Source organism: Notolepis coatsorum, assembly GCF_963971535.1.
Source record: "Notolepis coatsorum genome assembly, chromosome: 5".
NCBI classification, from domain to species: Eukaryota; Metazoa; Chordata; class Actinopteri; order Aulopiformes; family Paralepididae; genus Notolepis; species Notolepis coatsorum.
Window position 1 is genome coordinate 98,770,745 of NC_140169.1, and position 10,088 is coordinate 98,780,832.

Here is a 10,088-nt window from a genome sequence, read left to right on the forward strand (position 1 = left end):
GGAGTCCCTCCCACCAAAGTACAGTTGAAGGAGGGAGACCCGAAACTCCGCAAGCTATATGGGCAGTGGGAGCGGTTTTGTCTGCACCAACAAGTCCTGTTTCGACGCATCAGTGACCCCCGCAACGGAGAGGAGGTTCTGCAGCTGGTGGTGCCCACGGCCCTGCGACGGAGGATCTACGAGACCCAACATGAGGATGGAGGACACTACGGAGGACGAGGGACGGTGGACCTGATGAGGCAAAGTTATTACTGGATCGGGATGGCAGAGGAGGTGAAGAAATGGGTGCAGCAATGCAAGCGATGCGCATTAGCCCGGGACGTGTTTCCTAAAGCCCAGGCTCTGATGACCTGCACCAACGTGACAGCACCCATGGAGGTCCTTGCTATGGACTTTACCGTGTTGGAAAGGTCGGTGGGTGGCTATGAGAACGTACTGGTACTGACTGACATGTTCACCAGATTCACTATTGCCATACCGACCAAATATCAGACGGCGAAGACCACCGCCGGGGAGACGGTGCGCCAGTTCGCCTACGACCTACAGGAGAGGATCCATCGCCTACGACGTCGGGCGCCTGCACAGGTCGCCGCCGCCGCCGCCCTACTGCAGGAGCGGTTTGTGGTAGGCCTCAGAGACGAGGCCCTGAGGAGAGAAATGCGAAAGTACATGAGGGAGGACGGGACGCGGCCGTTTCCCAAAGTCCTGAAGGCGGCGATCGATTGGTCGGAGGACGAGCTGGTCCTCCCCTCCGACAAGAGTTCCCCCCGGGGTTTAGTACACGCCGCGGCCGCGGAGAGACGAGAGGCCCCACTGAGCGTCGACATGCTGCAGGAAGCTATTAAGCAGCTCAAGGCAGGACAGGAGCAGCTAGGTGCGCACCAAGAGCAACTATTCCTGGCCTTCCAACAGGAACGTGACGCGCCCCGGAGAGGTGCCACTGGACGGCGACGCCGAGACGACGCGACCGCCGCCACACAGGAACCACCCCGCCGAGACGAAGAGGGCAGGCTGATCTGCTATGCCTGCAATCAGCCGGGCCACATCAGCAGGGATTGCCCCCGCTCAGCCAGCGGGCCATGCCTAGCCTCTAACCCCATCCCTGAAGCTCCGAGCCCGGCAGGGTACCGACCCGGGCCACGAAGAGCAGTGGACGCCGTCGTAGCCGGAGTCGCCGACTCGGCTGCGGAGGGCACTGGGACGCAAGACGTACACAGGGAGTGCCTCACCCTAGACGTCCAGATCGACGGGGTCGAGACCCGCTGCCTCTTCGATACAGGCGCCGAAGTCACCACCATGAACGAGAGTCACTTCAGAAGACACTTCCCGCGGTCGAGGTTGACCCCCTCCAACTGGATCACCCTCATCGCCGCCAACGGGTTGGAGATTCCAGTGGTGGGGTGTCTATACGCCGAGGTGAAGTGCCTAGAGATGACGTTTACGGGTAAATGCATATTCATCCTAAAGGACGACCCCGCCCGAGCGGCACCAGGAGACGCCGTGCAGGGACTTCTGGGCATGAACGTGCTCGGCGGGGTAGACGGCCTGTTCAGAGGAATCAAGGGGATGCGCCTGGCGAGCCGAAGACAGGTCGACGCTAGGAGCATCGCCATCTGCCGTGTGGTCACCGCCATGGCCCAAGAAGCCCGAGAGTGTACCGCCCCGGGAAGAATGGGGTACGTCAAAGTGGCCGGCCGAGAGCCGGTAGTCATTCCCCCACACAGCGAAGTGATCGTCTCAGGCCGCTGCGAGACGACGGTGGGGATGCGGCGCCCCGTGATGCTAGAGAACACGCCGAGTGCCAACCTGCCCCCCGGAATGCTGGTGGCGAACGTGGTGACATACGCCCGACAGGGAAGAGTGCCTGTGCGGGTGTTGAACCCGACTGACGTGGAGATGGTGCTCAGACCCAGGTCCAGGCTGGCGGAGCTCCACTGCCCCCGTCAAGTGCGGCCTAAGGAGAGGGTGACCGTGGAAGAAGTAGACGGAGGCGTCCGAGTGACGGCGATTGAGGCTCGAGACAGCCCGCCAGAGGTAGAGCTGTACGGGAGGGTCCGAGGACTGGCCGTGCCCGTGCAGGCGAATCTGCAGGATCTCACGCCGGCCCAAGTGAGCCGACTAAATCAAGTGTTGGAGAAACACAAGGCGGTGTTCTCCGTGGACGACGGAGACTACGGTTACACCACCACGGTCACTCACTACGTCCCCACCGGTAACGCATCCCCGGTCAAGCAACGGCACCGCCGAATACCGCCTCACGTGTTCCAGGAGGTAAAGCGGCACGTACAAGACCTGGTGGACCAGGGTATGCTAGTGGAGAGCTGCAGTCCGTGGGCGTCTCCAGCCGTGATCATCATAAAGGACGGCTCCATGCGGTTCTGCTGTGACTACCGTCGCCTCAATAACGTGACGCACCGGAACATGGGCTCAAACTCAAGCCCCGAAAGTGCTTCCTTCTGAAGACCGAGGTCAAATTCCTGGGACATGTCGTCTCCGCAGCCGGCATACAGGTCGACACCGACAAGGTGAAGGCATTGGAGGACTGGCCGGCGCCACGCTCAGCGAAGGAGGTGAGACAGGTGATCGGGTTCCTGTCCTATTATCGGCGGTTCGTGCCCCGCTTCGCCCAAGTGGCCCAGCCCCTGCATGCCCTGATGGGAAAAGAAAAGAAGGGGTTCGTTAAAGGCCGGACCGAGGCCTTCAAGTGGACTCCGCAGTGTCAGACGGCCTTCGATCATCTGCGGGAGTGCCTCTTGACGCCTCCGGTGCTGGCCTACCCCGACCTCCAACTCCCCTTCATAGTGACCACAGACGGAAGCTACTTGGGACTGGGAGCGGTACTAAGCCAGAAGCAAGAAGGCGTGGAGCGAGTAATCGCCTTTGCGAGCCGAGGTCTGCGTGGGTCCGAAAGGAATGACCAAAACTACAGTGCGTTCAAACTGGAACTCCTCGCCCTGAAGTGGGCAGTCACTGAGAAGTTCCGAGACCTCTTGATGTACGCCCAGTTCACCGTGATCACCGACCACAACCCGTTGAAACACCTAGGTACGGCCAACCTGGGAGCAGTGGAGCAGCGCTGGAACGCTCAGCTCGCGGAGTACGACTTCGTGGTACAGTACAAGCCTGGCCGACTCAACCAGAACGCCGACGCCCTGTCTCGCATGCCGATGCGGACCGAGCCTGAAGTAGAAGACACCGAAAAAGACTTCCTAACAATACCCGCGACCGGCACTCACACCCGTCAGGGTCTACCGGAACGGACCGCCTCCTTGTGCGCCCCCGCCTCAGTCGCCCGCGATGGCTACGTCCTGGTCCCAGCGGAAGAAGTACGGGCCCTGCTAGGCCCCGAGAGACCGACCGAGACGTGGGAGGTCCCGAGTGCCAATGCATGTCGGATAGCAACACAGAAGGGGAACAGCGGGTATGACTGGGCGGAAATGCGGCAGCTACAGGCGGACGATCCCGAGTTGGGTCCGGTGTGGCGGGCAGTAACACAGGGAGTCCCTCCCACCAAAGTACAGTTGAAGGAGGGAGACCCAAAACTCCGCAAGCTATATGGGCAGTGGGAGCGGTTTCGTCTGCACCAACAAGTCCTGTTTCGACGCATCAGTGACCCCCGCAACAGAGAGGAGGTTCTGCAGCTGGTGGTGCCCACGGCCCTGCGACGGAGGATCTACGAGACCCAACATGAGGATGGAGGACACTACGGAGGACGAGGGACGGTGGACCTGATGAGGCAAAGTTATTACTGGATCGGGATGGCAGAGGAGGTGAATAAATGGGTGCAGCAATGCAAGCGATGCGCATTAGCCCGGGACGTGTTTCCTAAAGCCCAGGCTCTGATGACCTGCACCAACGTGACAGCACCCATGGAGGTCCTTGCTATGGACTTTACCGTGTTGGAAAGGTCGGTGGGTGGCTATGAGAACGTACTGGTACTGACTGACATGTTCACCAGATTCACTATTGCCATACCGACCAAATATCAGACGGCGAAGACCACCGCCGCCGCCATCATCAAGTATTGGTTTGTGTATTACGGCTGCCCTGCCCGACTCCATGCCGACCAAGGGCGTAATTCCGAGTCGCGCGTCATCAAGGAACTCTGCCGACTGTACGGAATCTCCAAGAGCCGCACCATGCCTTACCACCCTCAGGGGAATGGGCAATGCGAGAGGTTCAACCGGACGATGCACGACATGCTGCGTAGTCTGCCCGCGGAGAAGAAGCGAGACTGGAAGGAGCACCTACCCGAGTTGGTACTCACGTACAATTGCCACGTGCACTCCTCCACGGGGTACTCCACCTTCTACCTGCTCTTCGGAAGGGACGCCAGAATGCCCCGAGATGTCCTGGGGGGCCGAGACGTCATCGAGGAGGGAGCGGAGGACCTGGACGAGTGGGTACAGAGTCACCACGAGCGACTAAAGGCCGCTGCCGAGGCCGCCGAGGCCACGGCGAAGCAGGCGTCTCATCGACGCAAGAGGATTTATGACAGGAAGAGCAGAGGTGCACTCCTGCGGGCCGGGGACCGGGTCCTGATACGCGACCACCGAAACCGGGGCCGTAATAAGATACAGGACAAGTGGGAGCCTACGTCGTACGTGGTAGTGAAGCAGAGCCACGAAGGGACACCCGTGTTCACAGTCAGGCCTGAAGCAGGGGGTCCCGAGAGGACCGTGCATCGAGACCAGCTCAAGACCTGTCCGTTTCCGGCCTCCGACCCGGAAGCAAGGGCGAGGGCCCCTCGACAGACCCCTGTGGCGCTGCGGAGCTCGTCCGAATCAGACAGTGGAGATGCTTTCGAGTGCCGTCGAGAACCGCATCCTAGGGCGTGTAACCACCCCAGGCCCGTGCGGGACGCCCCTGAAGAGGCAGCGAACGCCGGGTCAGACGCAGAGTCGACCCCCTCAGGAGAGGATGGGGAGGAAGGCGGAGACGGAGTCGAAGAGGAGGCCGCTGGCGGTCCACCGATGGCCCCGGAGGGTGAGGCCGTGGTCCATGACCAGCCCACGGACACAGAAGAATCCAACACGGAGTCGGAGGTGGGGGGAGTGGAACCCCCCAGAGTGGAACCAGCCCGGCCCCCCAGGAGCACCAGAGGTCGGCTACCCGTTCGGTATCGCCGGGACTACGTGCTCAAGAGTGTGTTTGTTGAACAGTGTGTCCAACTCATGAAGGAGTGTGTGAAACTGTTAGCATAGTGTGTGCTTGTCGATCTTTGTGTGAAACTGTTGGTCTCAGGACCATTTTCATGCATGCGTTGGTTGGTGTTTCATTGAGTTAACTTGCAGAGGACTTAGCAAGTTCAAAGTGGGGGGAAATGTAGCATCCTGAATATTCTTCTATTATTCAGAAGTGCTAACGTAATCTTCTACTTCCTCTTTGTGCACAAAGACATCATTGATATTCTCACGAACAATGATGCGAGTCCCTCCTTCTTCCACCGACCGAAATATGGATTATAAACGGCATTACTGGATTCTATTCTACAATCCTTTTCCCTGTGGAGCTAGTAGGCGGTACCAGCAGGGGGCGCGGTGGCAAGCAGAGAGCGTACGAGAGCGACGGAGAAGGAAGCAAGCCAACTGAGACGGAAGTGCGAGGAACCAGCCTCTTCGGCAGTGAACTTGACCATGAACAGTCGCAACGGGCGTGTGCTCTGGAAGAGCCCTGTTGCAGAAGTTATGTTGAAGGGCCCCGTGGGATAGCGACGGGTGATAGGAAGTACTTGCTAGTTGACATGATATCCTAGAAGTACCAGCGATAGTGTGTGAGCAAACGGTACAGAACAAAGCACTAACGTTCATAATAGTCGGGTTACAGTAGTAGTGTGGCGGTATAAGTAGCGTGCGGCTAACAGCATATCTGAGTCCATAGTAGTCGGGTTACAGTAGCAGTGTGACGGTATAGAGTGCGAGCCCAGATACACGCGTGGATCTACAACCAGTCTGCTCCGGCTGCCTGCAACCAGTCTGCCCCGGCTACCTGCGACCAGATCTGCACCAGGCTGCCTGCAGGATACGAGAGTTCGCCCCGTCCAGCAGAGGTCGTCGTCGCCCCGCACACGCTCTCAGCCAGCACTGCCTCTCTGCTCCAGCTCCGCCTGCTAGTGTCCTCGCCGAGAGTGCTCGACGCCATCTTGCCTTCCGGACAACAGTGGCGCGGCGAGGCGGCCATTTTGGATGAGTATAAATGAGCGTCTATGCTCCGGAGCCTTACACCGTACACAGTGTGGTGCAGTCCGCGGGCGAAGTCAGTGTTGCTATTACAGTTCATAAGGGGAACCCCAAACAATATATGCCGGTATTAAGATAGGACTTCTGTTTGGTATTTTGTGGGCCCACTTGTTGATTTCTTTCCTTTTATTTAAGTGTAATAACGTGTATGTTTATTTATAGTAAATTCCCATTCAGTGAACCCTTCTATTCCTTTCCCATGTCCTCCCTTCTTCCCCCATAGTTGGGAGTACTAGAGCAGTATATGTAAACCCTTAGGGAAGGTATTGGTACTGTGTCTAGCCCAGACGTGGGCAGCACTTAGTCTGTTTACAGCGAGAGCACTTGGTGCCTAGGGCGTAATTACATGAATACCAGACTGTAACTATTGTGTAACGATAACAATGGTGCAATAATAACAAACTGAATGGGAGCACGGTGTGTGTGTCTTTTACTGAGCCTAATCCTAACCCTTTTTGATGCGGGTAACATATATACTATTAATCCCTTCCTATTCAACCTTCCCTTTCCTACTGTAAGGTTTCTAGGGTGTACGAGGGAGGGTACTGCTTGCGGGGGGAACCAAGTTATTTATTTACAATCCAGTCACTAGGTGTGGGAGGGTGCTAGAGGAGTAACTGGGGGGAAGGGAGAGCGTGTTGGGGAGTACTGCTGACCGCCCTGGACGGGAGAGGAAGACAACTAACATCCGGCTCTCGACATGAACCGTCGCAGAATATCCAGCTCTTGCTGTTCCCATGGAAACCAACAACAAAAATCAGCAAAAAGAAGATATACAGGAATATTTGCGCATTTCTTGCTCGCCATACTATGGATTACAGACGTGTGCCTGAATTCAGCACAGAATCGTCAGGAAACGGCGGTGGAAAGCAACAAAAGCGAAAATCTACAGTCCCATTGTGACTTTTACCTGTTGAATGGCTCGGAGAGGAAACATCCGGCTATTGCAGCGGCAACTATTCACAGGCTGTTGACGGCGAATCCCGAAAGAAAGAAACAACCCCCGACAGGCAAGTTTGATAGAAAATCGATGTTTTTATTGTATTTGCTCCTGTCTGGAGACATCCATCAGAACCCAGGACCTGTTTTAACACGGCAACAGGCGAAGAATCAACAGCTCATCCTCACACTGTCGCCGGCCGAGGACGCAACAGCCAGCGGATGCACCAACCGACCAGCAGGCGGCGACATCCCCTCACCGAAGCCCATGCAGAGGAACCAAGAGGCAAGAGGGAGAGAGCTTGCAATCAGGGGACTCATATCAGCGCGGGACGTGAGCACCAGGTACCCGCCGGTTGACTCGGCTAGCCCCGCCAGGACAGCTAGACTAACCGGGCCAGCACATAGGGCTGACCCACCCCCCCTCCCCCACAACGGAGGGCCTCCAGACACATCTGAGGACAGCAACCAGCCCCCCCCCCCCCCCCCCCCCCCACGTCGCGGACTTTCACACCGACCAAAGACACCAGCAGAGGACAAAGGATCATCCCCACCCCCCCTCCTAACATCAATGAACACAGGACCCCATCCCCCCCTCCCCACCTACCGCCACAAGATCAACCACACACCACAGTGGAAAATCACTTTGAACTTGATGACATTAATGAAATAACAAACTCAAATGGACTTCACATATTTCACTTAAACATAAACAGCTTGAAACCCAAACTGGCTGAAATCAGACATTTGTTTTTAAACGGTAAGGCTAATATATTATGTTTCACAGAAACAAAACTTGACTCATCTGTTCAGGATCCAGAGATAGAAATCGAGGACTATTCAATCGTCAGGAGGGATAGGAACCAGTATGGAGGTGGTGCCTGTGTGTATATACACAAAGATACCAAATTCAGCAACCGTACTGACCTTAACCATGACGAGATTGAAACTGTATGGATTGAAATCTTATTTGAAAGGGCAAAATCAGTACTAATAGGCACAATCTATAGACCACCAGAACACAGTGGCTTCTATGACTCACTTGATGGATGCTTAACTGGGGTGGAGGGCGTAGAAAAAATCCTTATTGGGGACTGGAACACGGACATGCTACGTAAAGCAGCACCCGTCTTCAAGGCCTTCAGTAGGCTTTGTGATCTGCACGGCCTCAGCCAGCTAATCACCCAACCCACAAGGGTGTGTGAATCAACTCAGACTACCATTGACCTCATCCTGACCTCCGACAAGTCCATGATCTCCAATAAAGGGGTTATAGCATGCGGGTTAAGTGATCATTATATGATATTCTGTACCCGCAAAAAGCTAAAGCAAAAGGCTGGCTGTCACAAAACAGTCACATCTAGAGACCTCAAAACCTACTCTAGCGAGGCCTTTAACCTTGAACTGAAGAGCCTGGACTGGTCAGATGAACTCAATGGTATACTGGTTGAAGAAACCTGGCTTGGCTTCAAAACCAAATTCTCAACAATACTAAACAACATGGCCCCCCTAAGAACCACCAGGGTAAAAAATCGCGCTGAGCCGTGGATGCACACTGAAATACTGACCGCTATGAAAGCCAGAGACAAAAAATGCTCTGAATTTCGTAAAAGTCAGTCAAAGCTTACCAAAAGCACGAGCAGTGAACTCCAAGCCCACGTGACTGAACTCAAACTAGAAAGAAACAGACTAAGAAATGACGTAAACTCCATGATAAAAACTGCAAAAAAAAATGTCATCAATGACAAAACTGAGGAAAACAAAAATAAACCACGTGAACTTTGGAAATTACTCAATAATCAACTAGGCTGCAGTAAAAAACTTAAAACCAGGTTCTCAAACATAAACATAAAGACGGACAACACGCTCATCACAGACAAACTGGATGTAGCCAATTACTTAAACACTTTCTTCACAAACATAGCCACAACACTGGTAAACAAACTACCCTCCCACTCAGGGCAGTATGGGGTAGAACACATAGTCGCATACTACAAGAACCTAGGCGTCCACAAAGACGATTTCAAACTGGAAATGGTAACTACAGATGAGGTACTCAATAAACTGAGCGCCCTCCAACCGAACAAGGCCACTGGCCATGACAACATCCCCTCCAAATTCCTTAGAGACTCAGCAGCCGCCATCACCCCAGTCATCACACACATAATAAACCTCTCCATAAAACAGGGACACGTCCCCAAGGACTTCAAAATAGCGAGAGTAACACCCCTGCACAAAAAGGGCAGCAAATTAGACCCAGGCAACTACCGCCCTGTTTCTATCCTTACATCCATCTCGAAAGTCATGGAAAAAATAGTATACGAACAGGTCGAAAAGTACCTTACGGATACAAATCTAATCTACGAATTCCAATCTGGCTTCAGAACATCCCACTCCACTGACACATGCCTTCTCTATTTGAACGACCACATCAAGCAAGAGGTGGACGCGGGCAAATACTGCGGCATGGTCATGCTAGACCTACAAAAGGCCTTCGACACTGTCAATCACACCATTCTGATTGACAAGCTAAAAGCAATTGGTTTTGATAGTTTATCAGTGAGCTGGATACAATCCTACCTGGAGGGGAGAGAACAGATGGTGGAGGTAAATGGTACCCTATCCCCCCCCCTCACAGTGAACTGTGGTGTTCCACAAGGAAGCATACTAGGACCACTACTGTTCCTAATTTATGCAAATGACATGTCGTCAGCTTGTGACTGCAACTTGTTCCTGTTTGCGGACGACTCAGCCCTGCTGGTCTCTGACAAGAACAAGTTACAGGTTGAAAAAACCCTCAGCTCGGAACTAGGCAAAATCTGCATATGGCTCGCCGACAACAAACTATCATTACACATGGGAAAAACAGAGTCCATTCTCTTCGGTTCAAATAACAAACTCAGCAAGACC